Source organism: Anopheles arabiensis, chromosome 2 (genome assembly GCF_016920715.1).
Source record: "Anopheles arabiensis isolate DONGOLA chromosome 2, AaraD3, whole genome shotgun sequence".
NCBI classification, from domain to species: Eukaryota; Metazoa; Arthropoda; class Insecta; order Diptera; family Culicidae; genus Anopheles; species Anopheles arabiensis.
Window position 1 is genome coordinate 5,413,708 of NC_053517.1, and position 16,195 is coordinate 5,429,902.

General features: G+C 50.0%; 1 protein-coding gene across 6 annotated transcripts in view; it reads right to left on the minus strand.

The window, feature by feature from the left end:
- LOC120898256 (innexin shaking-B) overlaps positions 1-3,804 on the minus strand; it is a 64,439-nt gene extending 60,635 nt beyond the window's left edge. For 2 of the 6 annotated variants that reach the window (XM_040303839.1, XM_040303840.1), the window contains exon 1: positions 3,578-3,798. The gene's annotated coding sequence lies outside the window, so the exon portion shown is untranslated. Of the gene's footprint in view, positions 1-2,168; positions 2,395-3,577 lie in introns of those variants that run through there. The other 4 variants (XM_040303838.1, XM_040303833.1, XM_040303835.1 and 1 more) reach the window with 4 other exon arrangements.
- Between the last annotated feature and the right edge of the window lie 12,391 nt (positions 3,805-16,195).

Consider the following 16,195-nt stretch of genomic DNA (forward strand, 5'->3'; position numbering starts at 1 on the left):
ACCGGGCGGACGGTTGGACGGTGGGTTTTGCTTATTTTAGTACCACCATTTCCCCCCCGCCTCCTTAGTGTGTGATTCCCGTTGCGCCCCCCTCCAAAGAGGACGACCACAACGCAGCTAATAAACCAGTGGACACCTTATTCGTAGTAGTTTTTTGCGTTTGTTTGTTTGCTGCCCTGCGATACCAGGCGCCTCCATCCATCCATCCGTGGACGGCGCCACAACAATGCCATCTTGAAGCCATGCATTGGCCACGTACGCGACCATGCTAGAGAGCATTCCCTTGCTAACGAGCGCTTGTCGAGGGGTTGGAGTAAACGGAAGCGACGGCCCCCAAACGATTGACGCCGATTTGGATTTCCTCACAAGTGTATTCGTCCATCGGTCCCCCCCAGTTGGGAGGGGTTGATTTGTTTACCCTAGCCCAACGACTACCCCTTCGACTTACGCGTCACCTCTTTCCCTTGTAACTACCAGAAACAACAACAAAACAATAAATACAGTAGCGGATGTTGTTGAAAACGGCAGCAGCAGTAAGGTTGCCTAACGATCGTTGCATTCCCCCCGTCCCCATTCGCAGTTTGGGGTCCTTCGCGCTGAAGTAGTAGTACCAATTGCACCGGATGATGAATGTTTACACTGCACTTTCCCTCCCCTCGCCCCTGCTTCCTATTTCCCCCACAGAAGTGGTTCGGAATGTGTGAGACAGCCAGCTCACGGGTCAACACAGCTACTTCTGAGGCTGCTGCTGCTGCCTCTGCGGTTAACTCGACGACTCTGCCGCACTGCACAAACTGTGGAGGGAATAAGGGAACACCAGAGAGGTGGTGTGTGTGGTGTTTAATAAAGTACTGCAGCTGCTGATTCGCGCCAAGTAAAAAAGGGGAACCAAGATTGTGATGTATATTTCCAACCGCGCGCGACAGTGGTGTGGTCTGTGGCCCAGACATTGGTCCGGGGTGGGTTTGTTTGCGGTACAGTAATAGTGAGTGAGTGTGTCCGGTCGTCCGATTAGAGTAGGGATCACTCCTTGCTCCTCGTCTCGGTGGTCTCAGTGGTACAACGCTACCACATATATAAAAATAATAACGCTAGCCTGCAACAGCAGCAGCAGCAGAAGGAGCGAATCGTCGGGCGGTTGTGCCTCTGCATAATCGCTCGGTCCCCCCCACCCCTGTCCCGCATCTTTTTTTTTATTAGCGCATCTTGTATGTGTCGAACGGGGGTATGTGGGTGTTTTTTCATCCCACCCATTGCAAGCTGCGAGGCAGATGACCCGGGCAGCTCGGGCACCGTAGCACGACGCTGAGCGCTGTGCCCGAGTAGAGAGTACGGGTTTGGAATTAATATCATAATGCCATTGCACCAAAACTGTGCAACTGTGGGGAGGGGCCAAGAGGGGGTGTAAAGAGGCAGCCCGGTGGGAGACAAGTGAGGGGTTCGTGTCTCGGTGCGCTCTTCGCCAAAAGAATGAATTATCCGACGACATGGCTTCGCCAAAGTGCCCACGTTTTATGCACCGACAAACACACACAAACACACATACACACGCACACAGCGACAACTGCACCGTATCCGGTACAACTAAGTCATACATACACACACACACACACACACACACACACACACGTACAAGCATGACATCGTTCTCTCCTTCTCCTTCTGCCCAGTCTATAATGCTTTCTTTTTCAAACACACACACACACACACACAGAAAGACAGCAGAACCGGATCAGAGAAGAGTAGCAAGAGTATATCCTTTTTGCTGCTTTGCTTCATCCTGGGGAGGGGGGGGAGGGACAAATTCTGGCTGCCCGCAGGACACACAACAGTCACATCACAGTAGGCAGGGAGACACACGGCACGGTTTGAATTTGTTTGGTTATGTTGTCTTTGCGAGGAATAACACTCACTCACACGGACACACGGACACACATACACTGTTTGATTGGAATTGGACGTTCTATCGATGGCCTCCTGCAATTGGGGATGCTGGTGTGTGTGTGTGTATTCGTCGTGTCGATGATGTGCAATCGATCGAAGTTCACAGTGGCACAGAGGAAGAGATAAAAATCCAATGCAGTGACCTCTATCACACACTCGCACACACTTTGAAGCAAGTTTCTTTAGCCTAGATTAATTAATTCATAGTCACAACAGTCACTTACTCACAGACAGACAACACACCCGAACGAAGGAAAGGAAGGAAAACGCAACCAGCCGAACAGAACAGAGAACAACACAAAAAAATGGCACACGCAAAAACCCAACAAGTTAACGGTGATGCGCCCCGTTTCTTCTGCTTTCTTCCTGCCCTCCCCCTGTGACGGCACTTAGAGAGATTCCATTCGGAACTTGGTTCCGACTAGGACTGGGCCCGCTTACAGACTGTTTTGGCTGACGGCAGCGCAGCTCAACCCCAACCCAAACCACACAGACACGCAGGGGGAATGGTGAACGTGATACGACGACCTGTGCACACACACTGACGAGATGCCCCGCAGCATCTTCTAATGCTGTGCGCTCTCGCTTTCGCTCTCTAAAGCACGCGCTCTCTCTCTTTCTTGCTCGTTTTCACACGCGCCCAAGCCAAAAAGGTGTACCACCAAAGAGGGGGAGCAGATGAGCAGTAAGCCGTGGTGAACGGTTTTGCCTCGGACATGTGGAGTAAATCCGCGGCGTTACGTGGTCCCTCCTAGACGTCCCCCTTCCCGTTTCCCTTCCAACGCAACACAAACCCACAGCAAAAAAGTGTTTCCACTCAAATTCCACTTCAATCCGGGACCGTCATGATTCCAACCTCTTGCCTCCAAGCCCCTAGCAGCAGCAGCCGTAGCAGCAGCCGTAGCAGGCGTTGGAAAATTGTTTAGTCTTCCTTTGGACGTTGGCGGCGCGCTGTGCGTGTAAACTATTCCGCGGCCGTTTTTCAACGGAAAGAAAGAAGAAGAAGAAGCAGGGCAGATCATCCTGAAATCTCCCGCACGGGACGCAGAAGGAAAACACATTGCGTTGGCGTGTGTGTGGGTGTGTGTGTGTGTGCTCCAAATTAAAACACGGCCCCGTCAGTTTAGATGCGCCACCCATCCTCCTACACACATAGAGATGGCCAATAAAATCATAAGCATGTTTTGAGATGTTTACATCTTCTCCGTGTGAAGGGGCAAGCAAGTTCCTTTGGAGCGGAGGCGGGCGAAGGTTCTGGTCACCTCGGACCCCCTCGCTTCCACCCACGACATGCATCGTGGTTCTTTGTCGGTTTCGGGTGCTAACTGAAGCTATCCAGAGCAACGCTGGACATGAAGCAGATGGTCCCCTACACTACTACTACTACACACCGGCCCTGTCTATTACTACCCTCCCAAGCCGGGGCGGAGGTTATGGCCCTTAGCGTAACCTTTTTTGCCGGTAACGAGACTCCCGGGGGGTTGTATTTTGTTACAGGAGAAAACCCGTGCCGTGTCTTTAACGTCTTTAAGGCGCGCACATTGTTAACACACATCCCCAAAGGGGCAGCGGAAATGCAGCTTCACAGGTTTGCTCACCAAACCGACAACAGCCTGAACGCTCTAACGATTACCTTTGATAGTTCTTGTTCGCACTTTCCTTCTCTCTCTCTATCTCTCTCCTATCACAACGACCGGTTAGGCATAACGGAACGGAAAACAAACCGAAAAAAGGGAAAGATAAACAATAACAACAACACGCGATCGTCACAAACGGAGAAGAAACGGAGATTGGCTCGCTGGCTCGCTGACTGACTGACTGACTGACTGACTGACCGACCGACCGACCGCCTGATCCCAACCGACTGACTGACCGTCGCACGCCGACATCGATGGAAAATCCCTTCACCGTTCTCGTGCTGTCTGTCCCCTTCACCACTGCACGAGAATGAAATTATCGGCGCGGGTTCACGCGTTCCCCAGGCGCAATATCCGCGTAGTTCCGCACACCGAACCGCATCCGCATTGGACACACGAACGGCCTCGGTCCGCTCTCCTTTCCTGGTCCTCAGTACACCCACCTACACACACACTAAGCGAGAAGGAGAGAGAAAGACAGACTGGCCTTCCTCTTTCACGCCAAGGTTGTTGCGGTGTGAGGTTGCGACGAGTGAACGGCGAAACAGCGAAACACTTCGTCTCGTTCCTTCGTTCCATCTCTGCTCGAGCGGTGAGTGCAGCGTACGCGTCACTCCATAAGAGCGTAAGCGAGCAGGGAGGGAGAGAGGGAGAAGAGAATTTCCATCTTCCTCCTCATTAGCGCCGATGTTCGCCGAGAGCCGCAGCTTTGCCGCGCCGAATTTGAATCAAATGACCCTCGCCGCGAAACGAACGCCACCGCGGCCCAGCGCTACACAGCCATAGCAGCCAGGGATTTTGGGTTGACGGTAAAGTGTCTGTGTTTTTGTAAGTGTAGTTTGGATCTTAATGACGTCATTTAAAGAGGCAAAAACATAAAAATAAAATCAGAATAAATTGATTTCACATCGAAAAAGTGACTTTTTCTCGCCTTCACCCAACTTTTCGATCAACCTCATAGCCTCCCCACACACACACACACACACACACACACACACACACACACACACAAACACACTTTTGCAAGTGAAGCGACTCGACACGAACAGCAGCAAATGTCAATCCCTCTGACACTACACTCCCCCTTCCTGACCTTCCCCCGCGGCCAGCCCTTTCGACCATCGTCACACCACAAACGATTTTCCCGTTAAGTGCCCGCTTTACGACGGCTTTTCCACGGCTGGTTTTTCCGCTCCCAGGCACGTTTTGTACTGATGCGCTTCATCCCCTCCCTCCCCATCCCATCCCTTCCCACTCATTCCACTGGGAAAGTGGGGGGAGAGTGGGGTTTGTTCGCCACTAGCGTATCGATTTCCATCATTATACGGCATGCTGTTTTCCTTTTCTGGAGCGTGTCGTGTCGGTGTGGCAAAAAGCAGCGCGGATGAGCGAGAGAGGAGCTCGCACTCACTCTCTCTCTCTCTCTGTCTCGCTTGCGTCTGCCTTATCTCTCTCACATACACACAGACACACACACAGCACGTCGTGTGCGCTGCTTCCCCGGCAGGTCCTTTTGCATGGGTAAATATTTTCCCACGTTTTATATTGCAAAAAAAGGCATAACAGACACACACACACACATGGCAAGGGGAGCTTTTTTGTGTGTGCCTAGCACACCGCACAAAATGGTTTTATTTCCCTATCCTGCTTCTTCGTAATGGGTCGGCGGGACGACTCTTCGCCTACTATTTAGAGACACACAACTGATCGCATTTAATAGGCAGGCGCTGCTTGCCAGCACACTCCTCTTCTTCTTCTCTTTCTTCCCTTTCTCTCCCCTGATGCACATTGTGTCATTCCCGTCCCTGCCCTGTCGCTATCGCTTCCCATCTAGTGTGCCGTGTCTTAAAGATGTAACGTCAACGGACGCCCTCTTTCAGACGAACTCGCAGCAGGGCACACACACGGGCACTTTAAGTGATAAGACGCTTTTTGTACGTGTGCCAGCGTGTGTTTGGGTGGATGTGGGATGGAAACTTCATAAAAAGAGTCTCCATTTTCCCCCTCGCTCCACTTCCACTTTCCACTTCCCCGTCCCAGTGAGTTGAAAATGAAGTTCACATTGCAATAGGGAAGTTAGTAAGCTTCGTCCTTCTTGTTGTTTTTTTTTATCTTCCTTTCTTTCCTTTTTGCCCTCTGCCAATGCTCTGTCATTTCCGTCCGTTCGTTCGTCGCTTGATGTGCCTCTCTTTTCCCCTCACGACGTCTTTGAAACTCTTGGTACGCACTAGAAAGAGAAAAAAAGTGCAAAACTTCTTCTAAAAAGCCCCCAAAAGAAAAAGAAAAACACTTCTTGTCGGCGGATTCTTCCCATTTCTACACGCGACCATCGACCGCCCGACTGTCGACCGTGATCTGCATCACAGGTTTTTTTTTACCATCATTTCACGGGATGGATGATTAATTTAGTCAAAAAAAGAGAGAGCGAGTGAGTGAGAGAGAAGGAGAAAGAATAAAAACGATTGTTTGCGGAAGGATGCAGCGTCATCTTCCATCGCGAGCGCGCACGCCTGCTTTGTGCCGTTCCGTTCCGAAAGCTTTAATGCTGTTTGGCGGGTTTGGGGTGGATGTGAGGGGTGGGCTTTGGAATGGGTAGTAACTCATGTGTAATATCAACAGCACTTTACACATGCAGCCCGCAGTCCTATCATTTGCTGACGAAAGCGGAAAATTTTAAACGCTGCTTGGTGCTTGGCGCTCGCTGTTTTATGTTCGCTCTCTTTTTTGTGCATTATTTAAATCTCATTTTATTTGCCGCCTTTGAAGCTGTGTCCATGTGTGTGTGTGTGTGGTAATCGGTGGTAAGCTAATAAAGCTGTTGTTAGACCAGCACTTCCATCAAACGGCAATAGCAACCAACGACACACATTCAACTGACTGCACGTGTGTACAACAGTAAGTAATTATTGCCTCCCGGGGATGGTTGACTTCAAAACGGTCCTCGGACTGTCGAATGGACCTCGCCTGGACTAGCGTGGTTTTTTCCCCTTTTTTTGCTTTCGTTCCCGTCCCAAAACTGTACTCATTTACCGTATGTAAAACAGCAGCACCGCGCGTAAAATGTGGTAAAAGAAGCCGGCGAGCGCATAACGGCGGTACGGAACGATTATTAAACGCTGTTTGATGTTGCTGTGCTCCGGCACGACAGGATTACGACCTGACCCCTTCCCCTACTCCACCATATCGGGTAACGTGAAACCTCGTACGATGAAGCATAGAAGAACAAAAAAAACAACAACCACGAGAAAGAGTGCCGGGGAAAAAGTGTACCGAAATGGAGCACCGGGCCGGGACTGTCATCGCTCGGTGTTGGTCGTTGTCGAAGCAAAAGCTAAACAATAACAACAACAAAAACGAGGGACAGTGGCATGAGGGAGCAACCATTGCGCCACATACACACACACATATTTTGCCAGTCCCTCGGAAAAAACGCACTTTTTTTTGGGGAAAAACGAAATTTAAAACCTTCAAAATCCAAACCGGCCCATCAGTGTGTGTATGTGTGTGTCTTTGCCCGAATTCATCGATATGTTTGCCTTTCGTTTGACCTAAACAAAGCCCTCAACCCGGTTTTTTCCTTCCCCTTTTCCCTGGTTTTTTCTGGCTCCTGGCTCAGCTCAGCCCAAGCGAATGATCTTTTCACCTTCACCGGGACAAACAAAACCGCTCGCCTCGGATGTTGCAAAACAAGAAAGCATAGCCCTTATCCCACGTCACCCTCCAGCCAACTCCCCCCCCCCCCTTTCCCTTGATCCGATTTGGAGCGATCTGGTGTATGCAAATGCCGCCCGAAATGAGCCCCGACAACACACTTCGCGGAGATGGGACAGATAGACGTACATGTGTGTGTCGGTCCATGTACATGTACGCGCGGGCCATGCGGGTGGAAAGGCTCAAAAACCCCGGACCTCGAGGCCAGAACGAATTTTCCCGTCGATGTTGTTTTCCCATCACCTGCTGTACCTGTCTCTTTGTGTGTGTGTGTTGCATCGCTTTCCTTCTTCCACAAAGGCCCATGTGGTTGCTGGCTGCGGGTTTTAAAATCTCGTTTTATCTCGACACATGACCGGGCCCTACCACCCTACCCCCCCCCCCCCCACCCCCCTTCCACTCATCAGTAGAAGAAATTTACGCTCATACCTTGTTGTTTTGCCCGCGCGCGTCCGCGCGGATTTTCGGTGCTTTGTTTGCTTGCCCTTCTTTCTTTCTTTCTTTCGTTGTTTTTTGCTGCATACTCGGTCGGTTAATAACAATTCTTCTCGGCTGTATGAGGCTGCCCGGCTGCTGTGTGTATGAGAGAGAGAGAGAGAGAGAGAGAGAGAGAGAGAGAGGGAGAAAACGGAAGCTCACAAATGATTGCCCGGCTCGCGTAATGCTACTTACCTTGCTTGCTTACCTTTCTTCGGCATGGCCTGCTGCTCTGTGCTCGTCGGTGCTGCTGCTGCTTCATCACGTGAGATTGATATTTTCGCCCGCCGCTCACTCGCTCACTCACCACCGTGTGGCTGTGCTCACAAAATGCTCACATATGTGTGTGTGTGTGCGCTGTGTATCATAATTGTTAAACAATTACTAAAATTAAGGCCATCGACGCGCAGTGGGGCCGGCGGCGGTGAAGAAATTGTGCCATGCCATGCAGGTTGTGGATCAAAGCAGCAAAGCCGGTTTGCAGGAGCGTGAGAAATTAGACTACGAACCAATACGTTCGACACAGCGCTCGAAGCGGTACGATTAAACCAGGTATTGCCACATTTTACTATTTAAATGTAGCTTTCCTGCACAAAAACGGGGGTTTTCCCGCTATAGTTTCCAATATTAATGTTTGTTACGTGTTTGCACATTGCAATTCCACGGCATTTGTGGTACAGCTCTAGCCCCAGCAGCAGGAGAAAGCTCGCATTTCTCTTGACTTGGCTTTAACTAATTTGCATGACAATTGCATCTTCTTCGGGGAAAGCAATTTTATTTCACTCTCAATTAATTTCAATATCGCAATTCGACTCCGGCACTTTTCCTCTCGCACATTACCAACACACACACCGACGCATCTCACTGAGCGTCATTGTTGTTGACGTCATCAACAACGTTTACAGTACATGACCTCCCCACGGCACCAAAAGTGCATTCGCAAATCCGAGGAAATTGCTGTTTTTATCCTCCTCCCGGTCTTTCCCATTCCACAAAGGGGTAGTAATAAAAAAAGTGGCACAAAATGTACATTAACGATAGCGTTTTCCCGCTTCCGAAAAAAAAAACACGGACCCGGAGCTCGAGCTTTCCACATTTCCTGTTCTTTTGAAGGGTAAAGATGAAATAAAGCGAAAGCGGGGAATGATTTTTCGCTTACGCTTACTTATGTACACACAAGCGCCCGCACATACACACATACGCTTATTGTTGTTGTTGTTGGTCGCCTTACAACACGGCCACAACCCGGCAGCGCTCGGCACACACTAGTCCCTGCAGTACGCACCAGATGGCGCTTCATTACTTACGTTTCTCTTTCGCCTGAACTGAACTGCAATTCATGTGTGTGCCAGCCTACTACGGAAGCAGCATGGCAACCGAAAACAAAGCCACGTATGTGTGTGTGTTTGTGTAAAGAGCGAAAAGCACCCCTACTCTTCCCATGTGGTTAAGTGCTTCTTTGCGTGGAACTTTGGCGAGATGGGTGAGCCAACAAAAAAAGCTCTTATTCATCCTTCCTTTTTTTCTCCCATCCCGGATGCAGTGTGGATTTCTTTTTCCCTTTAAGAAGGCAGAGTGGAAAAGCAGGGAAGGGGTCATTGTGGCGGGATTTACTACGCATAACGTACGACGGAGCGTTAAACCTCTTCATCAGGGCTCGCGCAGACGGTCATAGAGAAAGGCGAACAGCAGCAAGACGAAAAGCGAAAGAAAAGGGCAGCAGAGAGCAGCGGTGGGAAGCTCATTAGACGCTACTTTTGCTGCTGCTGCTGCTGGACCACCACAACGACACAAACGCATCGGCATGCGCATTTTCCACAGGCATGCCGCCGCCGCCGGTTGCAAACTCAGCCAAAAAACAAGGGGGGAAAAGCGTCCCGTCCCCCGAAGGATTTGCTTGCGTCTGTTTATTTAAAACTTTCCCCCCTTTCTCCCCCTCGTTCCTCCTGCCTTGTGTGTGTTATCACAAGCTGCTAGCTCGGGAAAGTTTTGTTTTCCGTGCTGCTGCAGGGGGCTCGATCCCCAAAAACCCCCCAAACCCAATGACGTGCGTGCGTGCGTGCGTGCGGATGAGTTCTTCCCCCATTTCAATGCAAATGTGCGTACGCTACCCACCCAACTATGTGCTACGAAAACAAACGAAACGTGAAGAGAATCGACCTTAGCGAAATTACCGACAAAAAAGGGACGCAAAAGGGACGGAAGTGTATTAAAACCGGGGTGGTAGGTGGGTGGGTTTGGATGGGTTGTGTGTAGGTGTGTGTGTGTAAAAGAGGGTAAAAGAGGGTGGATGTGCACCCGGAAGCGTACTGCAGGATATTAGCAAGACCACAAGACTGACTGTTCACAAGCAATTCCGAAGGAGTTGCGTGGTTGGGGGAGGATGGAGGAGGAGAGGAAGAGGGAGCGGATAAAAGCGGCTCAAATCCTCCCTCCTCCCAAAAAAAAGGACAAAAACCGTTGGGGTTTATTTTAAAAATCAAAGCAAAAAAGGGTCGCGGTGCTTGGCTGTGGAAACGAGGCCAGAAGAGGGAAAACTTTACTTTCTTTTTAAGTGTGTGTGCGTGTGTGTGGGTTTTTTTGTTGTTGTTGTTGGAAAGATAGTAACTTTAACGATTGAAATAATTTGCGTTTTCCTTAGCTTCTCCATTCTTTCTCCATTCTTTCGCTTATCCTTTGTCGTTTTTTTTGGTGCTTTTAACGAAACATCAAACGAAAACGACACTCCTCGCCAAACTGTGTGCAACGTAAGTATCGATTGGGATGGTGAAGGAGGAGCGAAAAGGAGGAAAGGAGATTCGTGGTCGTGACCATTCTCAAGACCACGTTAACTTTGTCGTTTCGCTTTTTCGCTTTTTTTCTTTCTTCATTTCCCTTTTTGCTTTGTTTTCCCACACCCCCCCAAAGGAAGGGTGGTTTTATTTTGATTAATTTTATCACACTTCTTTTCGGCGCCGATGCTTTCTTTTACTTTTGCGCCCCTTTGGAATGTACTTTAAGCTGTGCTTATATCCTGGGTACAATTTAGTGAAATTACACTCCCACTTTCAGTTCCACTTTAAAGCCGGGGAAAGAAAAAGAATCCACAGACAACAGGAAAGTGATTGTGGGAGAGTTGTTTTTTTTGGGTTCGTTTTCTCGATTCTTGTGGCCTACAAAGAACACACTTTCAAGTGTTTGTAGTTTGTTTTTTGTTTTTTTTGCGTGAATGTGGCTCGCAAGCATCTGTTGTCGAGCGTTGAATGTGAAAGTGAAAACTAACTCCCTCTTACGCTTCCCACTGAGCCACCCTTCCCTCTTACGCTCTGCTCCAGGCTTCGATGATTCAGCTTCGTGGTGAAACTGTGCAACCCTGTGGAAAGACGATGATGCTACGCTGCCACGGTGCAATAACTCATTTCTGTTACTCCCCCTGCCCAGACCGCTCTTTTGGGCCTCCCCTGCAGCAAAATAATAGGCCAGCAGAAGAAAACAGATCGCCCACCTGTTTTTATTCCGAGATGGAGTTTTGCTGTTAAAGGTGGACCCCATATTTTGTCCACCCCTCCCCTGCTCGCACCATGCCCGATGACGTGTTACGTGCCCGCCAGCCAGCGGCCAGGCCAGCGCGGAACACGCATTTATTAACGACCATTGTTTATGAATACCAGCTGCTTAAAGGTGTGTGTGTGAGAAATGGAATGGAATGGAATGGAATGGGGGAGAATTTGTTTTTCTAATGTGCCAACGAGCTATTTCAAATTCAATTCGTCGTCGTCGTTGGCGTCTTCGTCGAGTGAAATAAATTGGACCCTCGAGAGGTCGCGCTCTTAATGTGTGCTTGGCTTGGGATGGGTCGTGTGTTTACATCTTTTCGCTCACTTTTGCCCCTCATTTCCCCCCCCCCCTCAGAACCAGAAGCTCTTTAGCGTGGGAAATGATTTCTATCAAACTTTTTAACAACACACCGTGGGAGGGAAATTACTAAAAGATCAGCATCCACCAGCAGCAGCAGCAGGGGATGAGTTTCAACCATCCACCGTCAACAGGGCCGACCGTCTTTTCATCGTCACTCATCTCCCCCCCCCCTCCCCTACCCACCTACTTCCAACTTCCAAAAAGACATCTAGAGGCAGCCCTTGACCCAGCTTCTTTCCCTTTAAAAACCACCGTTTGAGTTTGACTGGTTTGAGCTGAACCCCCCACTCTTCTACGGCTAACCTTCCATCAATCTGTGCTGCCATTATGTGTGTGTGTCCCTGATGGGAAAAAGGTCCCCCCAGGAGACCGCGCACACTGTCACCGCCACACGCGCAACAGAGCATTCTGCTTCCACATCTTGGCGTAAATCATTCCCTCATGCCCATGAACGCGCACAACATCACCGAGAGCCGAGCGAGTTCGATCGTAAATAGAATCATTTCTAAAAATTGTTTCCATTTCAGCGCTCTCTTGATGTGCGCGGAGCGTGAGATGAATCGAACCATGGAGCGGGTCCAGAGGGGTCCGCTTACGCGATGACAGGAAAGCAGGCAGCCAGGCAGCCAGGCGAAGGTTAAATACATCGAGAAGATTAGATGAATTCAATACAACCTACCACTCCTTCCCCTCCTCCCCCCCCCCCACCCCTCCACGGTGTCTAATGGCCGCGACCTTTTCCCCTTCGGCTCCTACCGCCGCCCTCACGCACGTGCAACGCTGAGACAGACCATGCGTCTCCATCGCGCATACGAGCTGCCAGGCGCCTCCATTAGCTTTCCTTGGGCGCGCGAATTGAGATCGCTCTTTCATCGCCGCTCCCGTCACGTACGGGAATGGGGGGAGGGGGGGGGGTGACGGGGAGACATGAATGGATGATTTGTGGTTTACAAGGGAGTAAACGGGGGGGAATAAGGGGGAGACTTTTGCGCTACTTTTGCGCTACTGCCGTTCCGTTATCTTCCCGAACGCTCTCCCTTCCCCAATGGCATCATGATTGATGAAAATCGGGTGTCAAGAAAACATCACTGGCTGTAACTGTCTCATCACAGATTAAGATGCTGATTTTGTGTACCCACACACACACACACACACACACACACACACACACACGGTTCGCCATGTCTCGGCAGATAATCCAATCGAAAAGCTGCCGCTGAAACATTTTCCAGCTCCGTATCGCTTCTGCCTTTAAATTTGGGAAAGCGAGCAGGGTCACCAGCACTTAAAAATGATTTGATAAATAAATAATCTAATTCAATGCATTTTCTCTTTCTCTCTCTCTCTCTCTCTCGCTCACTCATCTCCTCCCTTTATGATGTACGGGAGGTTTTATTTTTTATTGATCTTCATCAAAACTGATCGCCACGCACGCAGGGGCCGGATTGAATTTATCACCGTGTAATCAAATCAACATCTGTATAATGCACCCTCCCCTTGCCATTTGCCCCAAACCCTCTTCGTCTCGTGGAAGGGAAAGACACTCAAAGACAGAGCGAAAGTGTGAGTGAAAGATGGTTCAATAAATTTAAATTCAACATGAATATTAAACCTCGGCGAGTCGGTCCCAGCGCCCGAAATGAATGATTCGTTCGCGCGGGATTCTCCTTCTAAACACTCCCCCCCCACACCCCCCCCCAGCGGGCGTCTGGGGCATGGGTTTGATTTATCTTTCTTCCGGAAGGTGCGTTTGCAAACATTTACATGCAACTTGTCCTCTGACTCCCCAGCTTTATCCATAATTGTGCTGCTTTATTGCCATTGCCACAGTTCAGCAAAGCAGACCCAGCGTGGAATGGGAATAACCTTCATAAACATTTTTATTTCACCTTGTGCGCACACCTTTAAAGACCCTCCAGTGTGTGTGTGCGTTTTTTCTTCTTCCCCAGGCATCACAATTGATATCATAAAACATAAAAATTCCAACGCACGGGATTTTATTCATTGGCCGGGATGACGGCTTTTGACCCACAAAACGGAGGAAAAAAACAGAGGAAAGAGATTTAAGTTATTATGCGCCTCATGAAAATTTATCTAAACAACCGGGCTAGGCGGTTGAAGGGGGGAAGAAGCGAAGAAGAGGAGAAAAAAGGTCAAGTCCTCCACATTCGCATTAAGGCACACTTGAGGCACTGCTTGAGAGCGTGATTTATTCCTTCGGGATGGGTGGCTGGCTGGTCAGCCGCGGAAGGGCACGGACGCAATGGAAATGTAAAATAAAAATCAAAACCATCTTTCTCGCATCTTAAAACCGACCGACACAATCCCAAGGAGCAGGGAACAGAGCAGAGACTGTTGTTACCCGAGTCGGACAACAACGGCAGAAGCGAAAAAAAGCGCGGACGACACACAAACAGAAATAAAACACGAGGCAACAACAGCTCGGTCGGTCGGGCCATTAAATGTCGAGAAGAAAAGAAGGGGGGGAAACGTGCCCCTTCCCTGGTGGCACCCGAACTGAACCGAAACTAAACAACAGTCAGATCAATAAACGTTTCTCGCTGCTTTGTTGGGAAGGGAAGCGGGGAAGCGAGGAAGCTCAGCAGCAGCAGCAACAACAAAAAGGTAACAAGATGAAACCGGCCTGAGTATCATCACCGAGCACGACGAGCACTTAAACGGTCATCTGGACCGCTCCCCTCCACCCCCTCTCCCACCAAACACGTGTGTGTCGTTGTCGGTGTGGAAACGAGGCAAATCGAGTAAGAAATTCTACTTCTGCTTGTAACACACCGCCGCGGCCGCCTTGTGTATGAGTGGCAGCCAAGTGGCAGCGTCCCCTCCGGCAGGCAGGCCAGCCAGCCAAACCAAAGAAAAAGAAGAGCAAAAAAAAAGGCACACCAGTGTTGGGGGGGTTTTGTGTGTAAACGCGTTTTGGCAGACCAAACAACCACCAAACGGCCACCGGTGATGGTAAAACTTAAAATGAAATAACGAAGCCCCTTTTGCGGAGTTTCTCGCGCGGGTTTTGTGCCCCATTTCCCATTTCCGCGCGCAAGCGAAGCGCCAGAACAAAGGCACCAGAGTTGCGCACACACACACAGTGAGAGAAAACGGGGGCCAAGGGGAAAGCACACAACAGCAAAAAAAGTTTTCCTCCACTGGCAGCAAGCACCAGCATATTGTCGTGTGTTGTCGCGCGAAAGAAAGCATGAAATTAGCTACGAAACACAATTGCCACTTGTCTCGGTGGTTTCGTGTTACCCACCAAGAGGTAGCTCTCTGTGTGTGTGTGTGTGTGTGTGTGTGTGTGTGTGTGTGTGTGTGTGTGTGTTTCGGTTACCAGCCGTCCTTTTGTTGTACTCGGAGCTCGGGGCACACCACCACCACCACCGTCACTTGATGTGCAAAATGACGCAAAGAAACCGCGAAGCGCAGTGTTATTTCCACCTCCCCCTTCCTTCGCAGGCCGACTTCCGGTTCCACAGGACCGACAGCAGCAGCAGCATCCCACAGCGTGAACCCACTTCACGCTAGACCGACGACACCCTGCATTTTTCTCCCCTTTTTCCGGCCACACGGCCACGGGGGGCGGCAATCGACGCGCCAAGACGAGGGCCATAATCGACACGAAGAAGTGGGCACCACTGATGTGATGTCGCCCAGTCCCGGGGACTCTCCCATCCCCCCCTTCTACTGTTTTGTTCTTGGTAAATTCATTCCATCCTTCCGCCCATTCGGTGTGATAGCTTCCGGGTGGTGAAATGTGTCACACAAGCTGGAGAAGCACAACTTGACGCGGGAGAGCGAGCGAAGGAAAGCGCGTGACGTAAAGATGATATTCCTGTGTGACCCTTCCCCCCGTTCCCCCACAATCCCGACCCCGGACGAAGTGTGTGTGTGTGTGTGTGGGGGGGCAATTTTTTTCATCCCATCCATGTGCCCATTTTGTCAAGCACCGTGACGTACCTTTTGTACGTACAACGATTTCCACACGCAGTTGCTCAACCCGAAACACCTGAGGACAAAACCCGGCACAACAACAATGGACGGATTTTCAAACCGATGGGTTTTTGAGAGCAACACTAATATCCTTGCCCCCGCGTTTCCTACACAATGACCCCGCGCGCTACCAGGAATTAGGAAAAAAAGCCGGACCGTTTTTCGCTGTACCGGTTGTTTCCTATTTTCCCTTTTTTCCCTTTCCAACACTCAACCGGAAACACGCAATTTCATACCAGTGCGCTAAATTGACTCTTGACTGCTTTGTGTAACAGAAGGGGGAGCCCGCCGCCAACGCCGGGAGTTTTCATCCACTCGACAGTACAATAATAAACAAACAATTGAGCATTAGCCGGGCTGAAGTACACACTAGTGATGGCGAAAAATGAAATTTTCCTCGGAGTTGATTCCGATTAGCTCCGAAGTTTTCAGGAATCGATTTCGGATAGTAGGTTCAGCTTCGGAATCAGCTCCAGAATCGGATTCGGTTCCGGAATTAGTTCCGAAATCGCTTCCAGAATCGTGAT